The sequence below is a fragment of the Crocodylus siamensis genome, chromosome 11, assembly GCF_052110815.1.
Source record: "Crocodylus siamensis isolate JL-2025a chromosome 11, ASM5211081v1, whole genome shotgun sequence".
NCBI lineage: Eukaryota > Metazoa > Chordata > Crocodylia > Crocodylidae > Crocodylus > Crocodylus siamensis.
The window spans coordinates 45528021-45545720 of record NC_143405.1 but is presented as its reverse complement, the minus strand read 5'-3'; the positions used below and the strand labels follow the sequence as shown (position 1 = coordinate 45545720).

Here is a 17700-nt window from a genome sequence, read left to right as displayed (position 1 = left end):
AGTTAAGTCCATAATATTCACTAGTTGCTTTTGATCTATAAAACTGAGTAAATACACTGAATTGGGTCTGTCTAACTAAGGAAATTTGCTGCCTTATCTCCTACTGTAGTATCTGGAAATTACCAAAGCAGTGTTTGCCAACTATTGAGCAACATAATTTTCAAAGGATTAAAGGCAGTTGATGGGCTGTAACTATGCAGTGTACCCTGCCTCCCCACCTATACACACTAGGTGCTAAAATTAATCTTTCCTGGGCAGGTTAAAAGTAGAGTTTCCTTTTTTCAATTTGCTTTTAAATTCAGTATAAGATTGGGGTGGTAGATATTTGATTTTGAATTAGTTTGTGTTGAATTAGACTATTCTAGGGTTTGATTTGTGCTTTTCATTATTATTTTCCAATTATAAATTGTTATTATTTACTGAGGCTCTCAAACATGAATGCTTAATGAAAAATACAAGTATGTTACTGATATTGCTGGACCATATACTCCCAAGATTTTGTTTTGGGGCTTAAAATAGTCCTCAACCAATCAGATTGTTTTGCCTATCTTAAAAAAAATCATTCTCCAACCCGACCTAAGGTATGCCATAATCCCCAGAACTACACTGTCATGATATTTTATATGAACAGCTTGCAGCCACTCCTCCTTATGTAAGAAACTTCAATAGAACATATTAGAAGGCTGAACTATGTGCACTTGCGCGTGTCTGTGTGTGTGTTTGGATGTGTGTATGTTTTACTCTCATGTTTGTCTGAAAACGCAAAAGTTCTAATCAATTCACATTTATTTCTTAAATCTTAGATCAAGCTTTCCATAGTCTATTAGTTCTCAACAGCATAATTTTCAGGCATTTTTACTATTATACCAATTTAAAACAGCCTTGAATAACTCTAGTGCTTCATTCTGATTTTTCTCATGTAAACATCTGGTCTATTTTTTCCCCTTTTTCTGTCCTTTCCTTATTCCTTATCTTCCTTTCATTCTTCCCTCCCAAACTTGGAAGCCTAAAATAATTTGCACTTCAAGAGACACATAATAAAGATTTATTTTAAATTGCAATGCTTAGCATTCAGTCAAGTTTTACAAATACCAAACAGTACCTTATCCCTGCTGATTTTAACTCCATATTATAAAAGAGTTGATGAAAAATACTGACAAAATCCCTGTATCTTTATGTAAATGTATTGCAAGATGAAATGCATACAGATAACATATGTAAAATCTACTTGTATAATCTTTAATTTAGATTGACTGAATTTCATTACACTATGCATTTACAACTTCATATAAGGTCTGATCCTTTATTATTGTTATACAAATAATTTAAGTATACAAAAAATATAATAAGTGGGAATTTTGAATGCATGACAAGTGCAGTGTATAAATTCTAGATGTCATTAGACAGAGAGTTGCTGATGTTGAATATGTGGGTAGGTCCCTGCACTTAGATTGCAACATGGAAACAAAACCTTCCAGTCTCTTTGCAGGTGTGGACAGTCCTGAATGTAGCAAAGTGAATAGAGCCTGGTACATGGTTCCTTACTATATACCACTACACTGCCAGTGCTTCCAGAGTAGGCTGGGAAGGGACAGGTCACTCAAAGGATCCACCAGACAGAAATCCTTGTATAGGATTAACGTAGCATCCACAAAGGTTTTGCAGTCCATTTCTGTGTGATGGGAAATTTGAATTTTTGTCCACAAATACAGCATTGATTAAAAATTATGTTTTCTTTGGTTGACTCAAGTATGGTTATTAATGTACTTAAAAAGGAGTCTGATTCCTATACTCCTGTGTGGTCCATAACAATTGCTGCTTTTGATGTGAAATGGAATTAACTCTACGCTCGTTACTTTCCACTGCAAGCAGGTAGCTGGGGAGGAGGTGGGTGGGGCTCAGAAATGAGCATAACATCGGTATAATTTTGGCACTGGTTCCATCACCAATCTATAAAACTAAGGCAGAGTGAACTGGAGGGTGGTGTGTTACTTTTTAAAGGGCTTTGCACATTCATTCCCTACTGGGAGCACAGGAAAAACAAGAAAGGTACTTCCTCTATATTCAAGGCATATAGTTTTAAGAACTGACCAATAATTGATTTAGGGTGTGTCTACACATCACCATATGATGACGTTGCTATGGCCCTGTGCTTTAGTACTTCCTTTTGGAAGTACTAAAGCATGGTGCAGTATGGGTGGTTACTGCGTCATGTGCATGGCACATGGTTAAATTTTGCCGCTATATCAACTATAGTGATATAGTGGTGCATTATACCCGGGGAGCCCGCCACTACAGCGACGTAGCTGGTGATCATGTGTAGACACACGTGACCACTGCATCACTGGAGCATGCCATACACCAACATAGCATGTTGCCATTGGGTGACATGTAGATGCACCCTTGGTGAAGCAGAAGTAGCATAATGCAAGAGTTTCAGGAATAACAGAAGAAGCTTATTGAGTAATAAATCTGCTTGGTAGCTGTTTTCCAGTTTAACTCTCCCTGATATTTAAAAAAAAAACTTTTGTAGTACTTTAAGGATTACCAGCTTTTAACATTCTGGGTTATGTTTAACATCTTTCAACTATATGCTAAGGCAAGGGTAGGTAACCCCCAGCAGGCATGCCAGAGTGTAGCATGCAAAGGCATTTTGCATAGCATGTGTGCCTCAGGGCAGACAGCAGGGTAGCCATGAGGGGCCAAATCCTTTTGGTGTCAGTGCTGCCTGGGCCCTTTCCACACCACCCACCCTGAAGCACACATGCACACACTGCCAGCAAAGAACCAGGCCAGGGCTCTGCAGGCCCTGCCACAGCTGCTTGCAACCTGCTCCACTCACTGACTGCTGCAAGCAGCCCTGGGGTCCATAGCAGGCAGCAGGGGCCTGACCGGATGGACACCAGCTACAAAAAATTCTACTCTTTCAATCAACATCTTTGTGGCTGTTTGGCGAATTTTGTTGTGTGCTAATTATCTTGTGTGTCTAGTACATCTACATTTATCATGCAGTTAAGTATCACATTGTATAGCGAGTTGCTCCTTTTGACATTTTTTAGCATGTTGTTTCTTTACATTTCTAAAGTTTCCTCTGATACTTCACTAACATTATTTTAAGATGGCATTAACCTTTTAAATATTGTCAGATTGAATAATTTAGATTTTTTTCCATCTGGCAGATGGAACATAGGTCTGTTTCTGCAGTACTACAGTCCAGCATTTGCTTAATCGGTGAGGGTCATTTGCTGTGTTTTGCTGTTGTTTAGGTCAGTGTTTCTCAACCTTTTAAGTGGCAAGTACCCCCTAACTTATGAAAATGTTAATAAGTACCCCACCACTCAATTTTCCAGGAGATTTTATATTTTCAGACTAATGTGTGCCATGTTTTGGAAGAAGGGCTGTGTATATAAGGCCATGACATGACAGATGTCTGATCTGATGTGGGTAGGGTTGCCACCTTCTGCACCATGGGTGCACAACTAGAGTATGTACCTGGGCTAGGGGTGATGTTAGCCAAAGCTAAGAGGGCTGAACCCAGTGTCACACAAAGCACAGTACACTGAATTATTACTGGGGAATTTAAAGTGTTGCACAATGCGCTGTGTCCCAACATTTTTGCCAGTTTTGAGAGGAGGAAGGGGCAAGAGACAGTTTTGGGGTACCTCCGTACCCCCTGTCTGTGTCTTGTGGTTTAGGTATAATGACACAAATAACAACCTAGATCAGGGCTCTATTCTGTTGGGTCCTGGCCAGCGCCTACCAAAAATCAGTCTTTTCCCCAATCTATGGTACCTCCAGTCATTGTTGCATGTCGTTTCCTAGTAATTCCCCCAATTTTCCTTGACCAAGAAGGATTCTAGCAGTGCTAGTTTGCTGCTAGTTAAGGCTCCTTTCTCCACAACCCAATACTTGGTATCATCTCTACATTTATTTTTTTCAGTACTGCCTTTTGGTGGAGACATAAATGATTAAAGGCAGCCCAATCTCATCTTTGACTGCTGTCCCCTTCCGTTTAATTCATGTTTGTTTTTTGGGTTTTTTGTGGGGGAGGGGGTTAAGTCTCCATTTTTTGAACGTTTCAACTCTCGATTTGACTGCTTCCCCTTCGCCTGGCAGTCACGGGACTTCCCTTGTCCCGTCCATTTTGCCTTTTTTTATTTTCCCCCTTGACGCCTTTGCATAGTCACAAGCCTGGATAGAGTTGGGAGGGGAGGGAGAGCGGCGGGGCGGCACTGGCCCGAGCTCTCCGTGGTTGGGCAGGGGTCGGGAGACCCGGCTCGGGTTGGTGCTGCGGAACGAGAGGCCGGGCTAGGCCGGGGGCGTCGCTGGAGCCGCGAGGGGCGGCGCAGCCCGGGGGAGCTGAGGCTCGGCCCCGCGCCGGGGAAGCCCGCGCCGCCAAGGAAACTCCCCGCGCCGGGAAAGGCGGGGAATGAGGAACGGAGAGCGAGAGAGCGCGGGTGGGAGCGGGAGCCGGAACCGGGCGCTGGCGGAGCGAAGCCGCCGCCCGGGGCGGTGAGTGGCAGCGGGGGGTCGGCGGGTGCGTGACCCGGGAGGCTGCGGGGAGCCAGAGCGGGACGGGCTGGGGCTGGGGCTGAGCGCGGCTTGCGGAGGGAGCAGCTGTGAGCCGCCTTGTCCCCCAGGAGGGCCGCCCTGTCCCAGCGCCTCGGATCTAAGACAAGCCCTAGTGGGATTGGCGGGGGGGCCGGTTTCCACTGCCGCCCTGAGCCTGGGTCAGACCCACAGCAGCCACTGGTTCATCTGGTCCCCTGTGCCCTGCTGGTGGCCTGAGCAGCCTTGACAGTGAGGGGGGCAGGAAGGGGGCAAAGGCCAAGGGGGGGCTGCCTGATGACCTCCCTTCTGCCAGCTGCCTGACCCCCTGCTGCTGCTTTCCCTTCTGTAGCAGTTGGGGCTGGGGGGAGAGGATGAATTGAAGATGACCTTCCAATAACAAAACTATTATGACAAACTCATAAATTTTCTATCTATAGAGTCTAATGGGGTGGGGAATGGTAGCTTAAATGCAGGGTTGTCTCAGAGTCGAGTAAATACAGTATATTTCTCCAAGTAGAAACTGCCACACTTGGGGCCTACGGCTGGACTGTTCTGTTTAAGGTGGAAGCAAAAAGAAATATAATTTCTATTGGGATGAGGTAAAGACAACCTGGGAGTTACAAGGACCAGCTGATGGTAGCAGAACAAATGCTGGCTGGCTGGCTGGGACATGGAGACCGTTCAGAAGCAGAGAGGGTCATTAACACCTGTGGAGTGAAATATTTAGGAGGGATCAGGTAATGAGCCACAAAGTCAATTGACAGTGCTGCCTGACTAGAAATGCTGCTGTTGCACTTGGTTGTAAACATTGGGTAGAGCAAGAATCAAAGTGGGGTGCAACATGGATCTGCCCCCACGGTACAGAATTTGGTTCCTTGGGACCCAAATGCTGAGGATGAGCATGGATGCCATGCCTGGGTCTCCCCCACTGCAGTTGGATACAAAATCACAGTCTAAATTAACATAGCTCTAGCCACTAAATCAGGGCTGATATCAACACTTTCTGCCATCCAGCCATGAGAGAAATTGTAATATGAAACAACTGGAAGTAACTTGCACATAGGAGACTGTGGTGGGGGGAAATGAGTGGGTTAACAAGCTGTTTCAGATGTGATAGAGTCTGTTTCAGATTTTCCATAGTGTGAGAAAATGTAGAGAAGACTTTAGAGAATTTTTGTAATTTGAAGGGAAGACCCCACCACATAGGCAGCTATATAAAAAACATATCTTCCATTTTTTTGTTTAGTTTGTTACTTTGGTGCTTACTGTGCCTGTAATTTTACCTAGGAATCTGTTTCTCTGTTTCTGAGAGGAGTTTAAAAGCAACAATTCAGTAAGGCCATGTGATGTGCCAAGGTAACATGTGTATTGTAATCTTTTGGCCTCCCTTCCCACATGCACTCAGACCTCAGTTCCATTTTTGGAATCTGCAGTTCACACTGAGATTTGGTTTTGTGCTGGTCGATCTGGCTGGATTCCAAGCTGGAAGCTTTAGCTTGTGCGTTAAACCTGGAGGGGTTTGCTGTGAAGATTGTTCCCCTGGCCCTGCTTTTCAGCAAGTAAGCTATGAAAACGCAGGGCTCATTGTTATGATCTGTTTGTTTGTGCCATGTGTGATTTGAAGTCAATGGCAGCTTCAGATGCCTAAATATGGAGAGAAGAACTAACCCTAGGCCTCCAGGTTTTTATCCGTAGGTATTTTTGATTTGTGATGCACTCAGCCCAAACACCTTGGCTTGAACCTTGGAGTCTGCACTTGAACTTCAAAGTTCTGTCTATCCTCTTTATTTTTGATAGCTAATGTATTTGGCAGCTGACTATAAATGAAGGTAACAATATACTTTAGGTGTATTCTATATCTGCTTTTCTGGGGTTGCAATCTTTATGAATATTTAATCTGAAGCAATTTTTAATTCAATGTGAGAAGAATTGTGGAGTTTTAGCATGTTCTTTGGAGGGCGTTATTAATATTGAGGTTAATTTATTTGCTGTGAGTTACTTCTTCCATTGCTGGGTGGCATTGGTGTCTGTACTTCAAAGTTACACTTGCTGCAATAGAGTACTGTATTGGCTGATGTGTGCGTGGTATCTGATGTAACATTAAACCATTACAAATCTAAATTTAAGACACTGAGTTCAAATTAATTTCATTTATCATGCTTTTTTAAGGTCTTAGATGATTATGTGTTACATGTATTGAGCATGTACCTGGTCATAATTGGTGTGAATGAAATGTTTTAATAGCTGCATATTCTAAATCTTTAACTTTTCAGTTTGCTTTTCAGTAGTACTTAATTTGCCATCAGGTTCATACCAGTGTCTTCTGGTATTCTAATAAGTAAAGAAGTGTATAATGATTTTGAGTATTACATGTGAAAGCATAGGCTCAATAAGTACAAATGCTATAATAAATGCACTACGAATCTCTTTGAAGTTTTCTGTGTGCAGAGTTTGACTGCAAGCAGCTTACATCTCTTGCTCCTTCTCAATAATAGTTCAGTAAGAATTGCCATTTTTACTTTATAATATGGCAGAGGGATCTTTTTAATGGGAAGATGTCAAAGGATTTTGTAGGTGTAAGCCAGTCCCTTCAACATTATCTTGAAGTAGTTTATGTTTAATTTTCTGGGTCTATTTATTTATTTATTTATTTATATTTTTAACCAAGATCTATTTCAGTGGAATAATTACTATGTTCCCTATGAGGCTGTATAGAAATATCATAAAAAGTGACCTAGAGAATCCATCTACCTGTCTGATGCTTAAAAGCCTGAATGCTTGTGTACAAAATTGGAATAAATGACAAAGTGATGAAGACCCTGTGTACCTGAGGTTGTGAGAGGATAAAGAAACAGGAAGAAAGGCTCTTGTGAATTGCTTCCTTGCAGCCGTTTTCATTTGAATAACTCAAGCATAACAGAGATTTTAACTGAAAGACTGTTAAGCTCTGTAAACCCATGTGTCTCTGCTGACTTTTGCCCCTTAAGTCTTAAGGGTTGTCTTGGGAGTTCTAATTGCATGTTGTAGCAAGCCAGTGGCTAAAATTCTGTGGAAGTCTTAAAAGCATGAACTGATAACAAAATATGGCATGATTGCAATAGTGTGCAAGTAAACAGCTCTATTCTCTAATAATGTGAATAATGGATACTCCTGCATTTCTGTTTTGATAAAAACACATCCAGAATAGCTATTGTGGAATAAATTGCTATGTATAGCATATGTGACGCACAAGCTTAACTAAAGCATGTAGTTTTCCATTTACAGCATGAGCATGCTTAAATGGATTGCTTTGACTCCTAGAAAATTGAAGCAGTTATTGGAATTTACAGATGTGTTTTTATTTGCATCTGATTAAGTTACAGATGCTTAACTCTGAGGATCAAGCAAAGAGAATTGAGGTGTTTGATAGGTGTAAGGCTATTCAGACTATTGATGACTAAATAAGAGAGTGTGTGGATCAAATTATATGGTGGATTGGTGGGTATGGACAGATGTAACAATTGTAGCAACTGACACAAGCCTTTAGGATGCAGCTCTTATGTCTGCATGATTCTGTGGCAAATCAAGAGTAGCAAAATGACTCCAAGTTTAACCTTGCTTCATTCAGGGTCAACGAGCAATTTAGCTTACTTGTATCTCTGCGTGATCATGCAGACCTAGTAGGTAAATAGTAATAGTTGCTGTACTCTTGGGAGCAGCAGCTAGTCCTCACCTTCTAAAACAACTAAAATATACATTTTTCTATATCCAGTAGTGCAGGGGTGTCAAACTCATTAGGCCCTTTGGGCCAGATGAGTAATGCAAAGCCAGTCAGTAGGCTGGATAGGGCAGTGTGGCTTGGACCCTGTGTGCGTGGGCCTGGAGTGCACAGAAACAGACCTATGTTCCATCTGCCGGATGGAAAAAAAACTAAATTATTCAGTCTGACAGCATTTAAAAGGTTAATGCCATCTTAAAATAATGTTAGTGAAGTATTAGAGAAAACTTTAGAAATGTAAGGAAGCAACATGCTAAAAAATGTCAAAAGGAGCGACTTGCTATACAATGTGACACTACTGTGTGATAAATAAACAAACAGCAGTCTGGCTTGGGCGCTGTGTGGTGCATGCTTTAACCCCAGCCCAGCATTTAATGCATGGGTCCAGTCAGACCCAGGGGCAGCACCATGGGCCAGATGATAAGGCTTTGCAAGTTGGGTCATGTTTTTGGATACCCCATGCAGTAGTGGATCCAGGATGTCAAAAAGTGGGTGTGGCAGTGGCTCACTTGTCTGGCAGTAGGGAATGGAGCTCTCAGTAGTGACCCAGCAGTGAAGAAGGCTGTGACTGCACCATCATACCCTCTGTGAATCTGCCCTTGTGTTTGTGTGCGTGCGTGCGTGCGTGCACAGCTGCGCTAGGATTTATTTCTCTCTAATTCCTTAACTGTTCTATGTACTCTGATTATACTGTTATAATGGGTTTGCTTAGGTGAATCCTTTTGCTTCTGTAGAAATAATTACAGTAGTTAAACCTTTAATATAGACACCACATTACTGCTATAAATGTATCTTATACTGTTATAGCTTATTCCTTTTTCTGTACAAGAGTACTCTTCTAGTGTAAGTGCATTATTAGGTTTATTGTACCACTTGTTGTATAGTATGATACAGCTTTTGTGTCCTAAAAATTCTGCAAGTTTCTAAGCCTATGTGAATTTGGAAGTTGGATGGGGGATATCTAGGCTTCTGTGGTTTTCTGTAGAGCTGATGCAGCTAATGGAGGGAGGATTTGTTATGAAATTTGACTCTAAAGTGGACAAGGTTCTTTGGGTTAATCAGATATCCTTTATTAGACCAACTTAAATAGTTGGAAATTTTTTTTTAGCAGGCTTTTGGGTTTAAAATCCTGAGGCTGAGGAAGTCTCTGACTGCCTGTCTTGCATACATACCACCCCAGCCTCTGGTGTCTTTACATTCATTCCATCCAGAAAGAGCACATATCAACTGCAGAGACTTCCTCAGCTTGACAAAGGGTTTCTAAATGTGAAAGCTTAATAAATTTTTTTCCCCCCAACTTTTTAAGTTGGTCTAACAAAAGATATCTGATTTACCCAAAGAACATTGTCTGCCTATGTCCTTGGACCAACACGGCTACAACCTACACAACTCTAAAGTGGAGAAACATATTCATGGGTAGCTGATAAATTAATGATATTTTATTGCAACAATAATTCCTATCAGTCCACATGAAACTTTTGTGGCAATATTGTCTCTGGTTTGTTATTAGGTTAAGATTTGCTATGGTTGTTAAACACTACAATTTCTTTTATTTCTTTTAAATACTTTTATCTCCATAGACATTGTTATGATTACAGCTAGGAGAATGGTATATCCTTTGTAGGTGGGCATGTTTGAATTAGTCTCTTTTACCTCACTAGTTATATTTAATTTTTTGGCCTGAAGTTTAGAATTTTCAGCTTGAAGTACCAAATGGCTGTCAAAAATCACCATTTTGCACCTGTTGTATAGATGTCTAATAGAAGTGGAGTGTTGGTTATAGCTGTGTTGGTCTAAGGAAGTGGACAGATTCTCCTGACCCAATCAGTTGCCATGCTGAGCATCAATCCTTCAAACTGCATTTCATGGGAATATATTCCAAGGTGAATGATAGAAGGTAGGTGACATACTCTTCCTTTACTCTTTATATACAAATCTATTAAGTAACCTTAACAGACTAGAGAAAAGATATTGACCTATATTGTTTTTTTTTCCAGCACAAGAAGTTTGAGACAATAATAGTGATCATGTTTTAAGGATATGTTTTTGTGGATTGTCCAGACAATCATAACTCAGTGCACAATTGTATACAGGATTCATCTCCTAAATGCTAAAAAGGTTTATGCTTATCAAAAATATTCTGGGAGGAGAGAAAAATATTTAAAGAAGAAAAAATTATGAAGGTACAGGAAATAAGCATCTTTCTGCAGCTTGTGTTGCATCAGCAATTCTTCGTACATTTTGTAACAGTTCAGAAGTGGGTTGTCTGTGCTTTGAAAATTTTTCAAAAATATTTTCTTTAAATGTGACATGTTGGAAGTAATCCGTTGTATTTCATGAAAAAATAAATTAATTTTGTTTGGAAGCGTCTGTAATGCATCCTTCTGGAGTGTTGTACCATAATTTTTTGGGTTTTTTTAATGTTTTGAAACCTTTGAAAAGACTTTTTTAACTTAAAATACCTTTCAGAAATGACTAGTAGCCATTGTGGTACATATGTGTTGCTGTTCCCCCCTTAAAATAATACTTTTGAAAAACACTTAAAATGCTTTGCTTTAAAGTTTTATGCTTTGAAAAGGAGAGAGTTAAATTAAGCTCAGTTGTTATTAACTGCATGAGTCATTAGAATTGGGAACAGAAATACTTGTCATAATCTTTGGAAAGAACAGTGTTTTTCTGCATAGTGTAAACCTGACAAAACACAAAGCACCAGTTTAATAAACTAGTTGTACTGCTTGTACATGAGAGAATCAAGTATATGAACTTGAATTATATAAGCAAAATCAGTATTAGTTTTTGGACTTGTGTACTTTTAAAACTTTGGCTGAAGCATTATCATATCAGGTCAAGACCAGAAGCCAGGATGTATCATTAATAACTTTTTAATAACATTTTGTAGAAAAGGAGTCAGAATTGCCAACTTTCAATTGTTGGACAACTATGTATTGATGGCACAACATAATCCATTTTGCTTGCCTAACTTTTAATAGGAAGGTGAAGTGTTTGAAAAAAATAGAATTATTAAAACAAACCAATTGGATCACTCAGTTGAGAGAAGAGAATAATGTGTTGCAAAATGACAGGTAAGATATTTAATTCCACTGAATATTATCACCATAACTTTTATTGCTATTAAAGTTTATAAATTATTACAATATAAATGTCCTGGGTTGTGAAGATTCAGTTAATTCTTGTGTAAATCTCCTGTATGTTTAAAGCAGAGATTGAAGGAGGACTGATAGGAAATAAAAGTCTTTAGCATTGTATTAAATTAATTGTGGGCTCACTTATGAACTCCTTATTTTGATGGAGTTTTGCATGAGTAAAAAGTAGTAGAACAAAACGGTTCTTAGCCTGACAGATTGCATGCACATTCCCTTTACAAAACAAAATCAAGAAAAAAGATTTTTATGTAGGGAAATCTGTTGTGGATACAGGAGACTGACTAATTCTCCTGAATCTCAATAAACCATTTTAAGTTGCCAGGACGTGCTTGCAGCTCAGGGTTGGTAACTCTGAAGCAGTTTTAGGTTTCCTGATTACTCCGTTCCTACCAATTTTACATTACTGTCATGCACAGGCTTGTGTTCCTTTCTCCACAATAGAACCATACCTGTTTTACTGTATTTTCATTTCCTTTGTGCCAACTGAAAGGGAACTGGACAACTTCCAGTGTTGCCAACTCCAAATGTTAATGATAAGATCTTTAAAAAGTAATGGGTTTTGTTTTTTTGTATTTGCTTTTGAATATTTGAACCAATAGAGTTATTGCTTTCAAACATTTTTTTGTTATAATGAAAGGTAGGAACCATTTTTAATGCTGTGATTTTTGCATAAAGATATTTAATATTTAGGGTGGACTAACCCAGGTTTCTCTACTATCTACCCACTGATCCAGAAAATCTTATAACTGCACAAATATTCAGGCAAATTGGACTTGAAGTAGATTAATTAGCTAAAAAGTTAAAAGAATGTATTTTAATGTGAGTTTCAAAGTATTTAGTATAGTAAAACTCAGATTATGTCAATAGTAGCTCAAGCAGGTTCTTAGCAGTTGCTCTTGTAATTTCTGTTACAATCCACGTTTAATTAGATGGGCCTTTTTTGATCAGATTGACATGCACGTTGTTTAACTCTGATCTTTCTTCTACTATACTGCTGTCAAATGATCTAGAGCAGGGGTGCTTGACCTCTGGTCCGTGGGCCAAATGTGGCCTGCAGAGCCATAGGCTTCCCATGGATTGAGAAATTTGTGGCAGGAAAGTAGTGACAATAAATGTGGCCAACCTCCCCCCATTGCCAAATTCCCAAACTCCAACCTATGTAGCAGGTTGGGGCCAAGTCATGCCCTGCTTTTTCCATTCCACAGCTGGATGAGACTGGACTACGCCCCCTTCCCCCACAGTTCCACTTTGGGGCTGGGCTGTCCCCTCTCACTTGCTGCCCCCATCCCCGGCCAGGTCAGAGCCAGGTTACCTCTTGCCCCTCCTCTGTGTGGCTGAATGCTGCCATTCTGCAACCACCCTGTGCCAGATTTGGACCATCAGCTGTATCCAGCCCATGGATAGCCTCAGCACTGCCCATCTGGCCCACTGGACAAAAAAATGAGCACCAATCATCTACAGATTGTTTGCAACTACCAAGGCTTTTGGGTCTATCTTTAGTTTGCATATCTTATATTTTTTGTGCAAAAAAGTAACATCTTGTTCTCTGTAGAGCCAGGGCTACAGTAAATAGCTTAAAGTCAGTTTTAGTTAAGCCTGGTACCCCCTGCATGCCCACCCCTTCCTCCAAAGGGAAAAAAAAAAGGACCATGGATCAGAGCTAAAGCTTCCTTCTCTATTTGAATATATTGATTTTCAGGGGGGGAAGGAAAGTAAGTGCCTCTGGTCTGCAGTCTTGGCCATCCTCTTATAAACGAACTGCCAGTACCATCCTTGGAAGTGTGTGGGTACAATTTAGTTTTGCATTTATGTATTATCATATTTTTTCAGAACTGGTGTTGCTTTAAATGCTTCCTTCAGTTTGTTAAACTCTTGTAAGGTTTGCATCCTGTGTCCTTTGGATATATATGCATAATATGACTGTCAGAATGTTTGTCTGGGCAGCTGGGTTAAAACATCCCTACGCAGTTTACCATTCCACCAGGTATGTTGATGATGAGCTGCTTGTGCACTTTGCTTTGTTCATTTCTAAAGCTTGCTGCTCTACTTGCACAGAATTTTTATTTAACTTTTACTCAGCAGCTTTAATCCTTCCCAAACTGCTGAGACCCATTGGTTATGCTTTTCTATTGTTTCAGCAGATTGATATATTATTTTTGTAAACTTAAGATTTTCTCTTCCACCAGAAACTTCTTACATATTATGGTGAAACTTCTCAGATATTGAATACAATCTAAATGGCAGCCAGAGAAAAGTGTTCTGTGCTTTGTTATGGCTTAGGGCAACTGCTAAAATGCTGCTGACACGTTGGGCGTAGAAAAATATTTAGTGTTAGTCAGCACTCCCAGAATTCTTTTCTTCATAAGTGGTGGAAAATATCTTACTTAGTTAGTTTCTTGGAGTTTCTACCTAAGTGATGGATCCATTAATTTTTAATTTTGTGAGGACAGGTGAGTAAGCACACTGGATCTTCTGCTTGCTCTGTGATTCCCAGACTAATTAATCTAGCTCTTTTTTTAGTATCTGCTTTAGGCAAAAGAACTTTCTTATGGACATGAATTGTGGGTCAGTCTGTCTTTCAACTATATTCTACATTTTGTTGAGAGTTCTGCTGTCCCTGGAAGGGTATCCTCAGATCTTTTTTTTTCCTTAAAAGTTTTGGTCTTCTGTCCCTCCAATGAGTGTATCCTCTTGAAGAGATTACAGGCCCAATATGGTTCGTACTCCAATAAGGGTTACTTGTGCATCCCAGATGCTTTCATGTTGATAGTCCAGTCATCTGCTGTGATGCTGTCCATTGTTCCTATGAAGAATTCAGAATTCTTCTGAGCTAGTGGAGTTATTGCCAATGAGGTGTGGCCTCCTTGTCCGCGGTGTGCACACTTTGCTGACATGTGCAAGCTTTTGTAGGCTGATGTAATCCATCACAGTTCTCGCAATTTGATTTGTATCTAGACATTGTCTTGACTTGTAGTGGTGACTATAGTACTGCAACCCTAAATGCTCCTTTCTTTTAGTGTCTGCTTTCCTCTGTTCTTTCTTCTGTCCTCTGTTCTTTCTCCTCCCCTTTCTCCTGTACTGTCCTTTCCTTTGTTTGAGCTCTACTCACCTTTATCTTGTGCCTATACTTTTGGATTGTTTGTGTCTGCAGTGTCAGACCACACACTATCCTGTAGAACCTTCATTTTGTACTTTCTGACTTCCTTTTCTTGGCGATATTTAATTGTTTTGTGGAAGGTTAATTCTGTCTCTTCCAGTCATCTCTCTTGAGTGTTTTGTCTTAGATTTCAGTTGTGGTTTTGTCTCTCATGGGAATCTAGGTGGCCCCCCAAAAATTGCAAAATAGAGTTTTCATTTTAAATACCCATTTCTCATGTTTTTTGTTTTATATGATGTACAGTATGCTTAATAGTCTGTAATACAGTTTCCTGGTTAGCCTGTCCTGCCTGAATCACCTGAGAACTATTAAATATACAAAACACTTCAGAACATTATTTCCAGAAATAAAGTTTCTTCTTGTCATCCTTGCTGCTGTTGTTCCTTCCTTGCAGATGGGTGAAATGCTGGTCAGACCTTTTTTCCATGTTGTCTTCCATATTTCCAGAAAATTTCAACCCTGGGGCCTCTAACTGCTCTATTTTTCCATTTTATAGATATATATCTTTTTTATTTCTAGAAACATATGTTCAGTAATTGCTCAGAGCGAAAAAGCCTGAGAGAGGTCTGCTTTGTTCAGCATGAGTTCTAACCATGCAGCTCAACAAAACATGAACGTCTGCTCAACATAATGAAGGGTTCAAGCTGGCCAGTGCCTCTTTAAGATATAGTTCCTCACAGTCCAGAAAAGCATATTAATACTTAGGGAGACAAGGTTCTTTGGGTGACTCTGATATCTTTTATCAGACCAACTTAAATAGCTGGAAAACAATTATTAAGCAAGCTTTTGGGTTCAAAAACCCTTCGTCAGGCTGAGGAAGTTTCAGCAGTTGGTGTGTGCTCCTCCTGGATGGAATGAAAAGTAAAAAAGCTAGAGGCTGGTTTGGTCTGCATACAAGACAGGCAGTCAGTGAAAATGTAGATTGAGGAGCCAATGGATGAGAGACAGGCTGGGATGGGGGAGAGAGATGGGGGATGAATAGTGGAGAGATACCTGGGGAGTCGGATGTCAGGCAGGTTATAATGTGTTGTAAATCCAATGTCTATATTTAGTCCATGATTTTTAGTATCCAGGAGGTTGATAAAGTGGAGTTTATAGGCTTGTCTCTGGGAAGTGTTGTGTAAGTTTCCTTTGAGGATCAGGACTGAGAGACTGGGGAGAGAGTGGTTTTGTTGTGAGAAATGTGCCCCCACAGGTATTTCTGGTGTGCATTCATTCTGGTGCACAGTTGTTGTTTGGTGTCTCCTACGTATTTTCCATCAGGGCATTTGGTGCATTGGATGAGATGTATCACATTTCTGGAGGTGCAGCTGTATGATCTGGGAATGCTGATGGCTCTGTTGTGGGGTATAGTAATTGTGGGGGTCCTTAGACCAACACAGCTACAACCTATGCCCCTTTTAATACTTACTTTCTTCAGGGCAGATCAGCTGAATCCAGAAGTGTTTGGAAATTTCAAAGACTACTTTGAGGTTTTCAAAAACAATTACTCTACAAAGGCAATTACTTTGTTTCTCAAGCAGCACTGTCCCAAATATGTTGTAAAGAAACATGATTCATTTTGTTTAGCTGGATTACAGTGTTACTCAATGATAAAGTATAAGATCTAGGAAAAGTTTAGACATTTCGTATTACCACTCAACCATTTTACTAAATTCAAACCAGTCCTCTAAGTATACGGAAGAAGGGGAAAACAACAGAAATTTTGAAAAACATCCAAACTACCTGCTATTATTATGAGACTGCAGACATTATTTCTGTTTCTCCAAGTTTGCGTAAGCCATATCTTTGCAGTGTAAAGCTACTATGGAAGTTTAGATTAAAAATATATACAAAGATGGGGAAGCAAGTAGTTGAGTCTAATCAAACCACTTTCCCTGCTCCTTTATGCTACACCCCTTTTCCCCTGAAAAAAAGCCTAGTTGTACAGTGTCACAGAGTAATTTGACATTTCACATGCTAGTGATAGAATTATTTTCAGGCATGACATTTACAATGCCTTTCTATTGCAGCATTTTTTTCCCATTGAATATAATAGATCTTCCATCCTGCCTGCCCATGCTTTATTTATATTTATGTACGTACAGGGTGGAGAATACTTCTTTGTTTCATGCAACTGTCGTACCAAGCCGAATGACTTAATTGTTGCATAACTGCATCCTACTCATTATAGTAGAGTTTGAATTTAATGTTCAGCTTTTGGAGTTCAGCAGTAGAGTTTGAATTAATAAGTTGCTGGTGCCCATATATAAGTGAATGTTTTTTACCAGAAGTCTACACAATTCAGTACAGAACTCTTTGTAGGAAGCAGGGGAAGAAAACCAGCAAACTAAGTTTTCCTTGTCAGTTTAACACTCATATCAATGTTTCTCTGAGACTCTCATCTCTAGAAGACTTCATTCATTGAATGCTGTGTTGCTGTAATTGTAAGCAGCTGCTTATAAAAGCTTATGCATTGCTGATTTAGTCTATAGGGTGCAAATCTCCCCCGCTTTCACCAGCAAAGCTTCCATAAGTTAGAAGTCTAAAGTTGTCATTTTAAGCTTTCTTTTTCATGTATTGTTTTTTGTCTGTCGTATTTTATTCTAGAGTAGAGCACAGTCCATAACACATAATTAATGTAAGTAGTTTTACTTTTTCTGGGATAGTCAAGGTTCAACACGCAAAGAGGGCAAGAAAGACAATTATTTCTTAGGCAGTCAATCTTTAATGCCTTTGATTTAAACTTTGGCATCTAGCTCAAGTTAAGAGGAGGGATAGTAGATTTATTTTTACTCTCTTCAAGCTTCAGCATGTACAGTACCTGAGAGCTGGACACAGTTTTTTCAAAGAAGGATCTGGCAATAGTATGTTTTTCTATCTGGACTGTTTTTGCAAAGCTTCCTTAAATTAAATAACTCTTATTATATTAGCACTGTATAATGACTTTTGGGAATAAGGTTTGTATTTCAGTCTTACAGATTAAAGTGTTGTATTATAAAGCAAAATCTTCGGTTGGCAGATTTAGCTTACATTATGTTAAAATGTGCCATATAGTATTTATGGTCTAAAGGGATATATACTTAAAAACA

The 17700-nt window shown here is 39.8% G+C and overlaps 1 long non-coding RNA gene across 1 annotated transcript in view; it reads left to right on the top strand.

The window, feature by feature from the left end:
* The first annotated feature begins 4375 nt into the window (after positions 1-4375).
* LOC149855791 (uncharacterized) overlaps positions 4376-17700 on the top strand; it is a 182344-nt gene continuing 169019 nt past the window's right edge. Inside the window, exons 1-2 of the long non-coding RNA XR_016438418.1 lie at positions 4376-4512; positions 10061-10205. This is a non-coding gene — a long non-coding RNA (uncharacterized LOC149855791). The remainder of the gene's footprint in view (positions 4513-10060; positions 10206-17700) is intronic.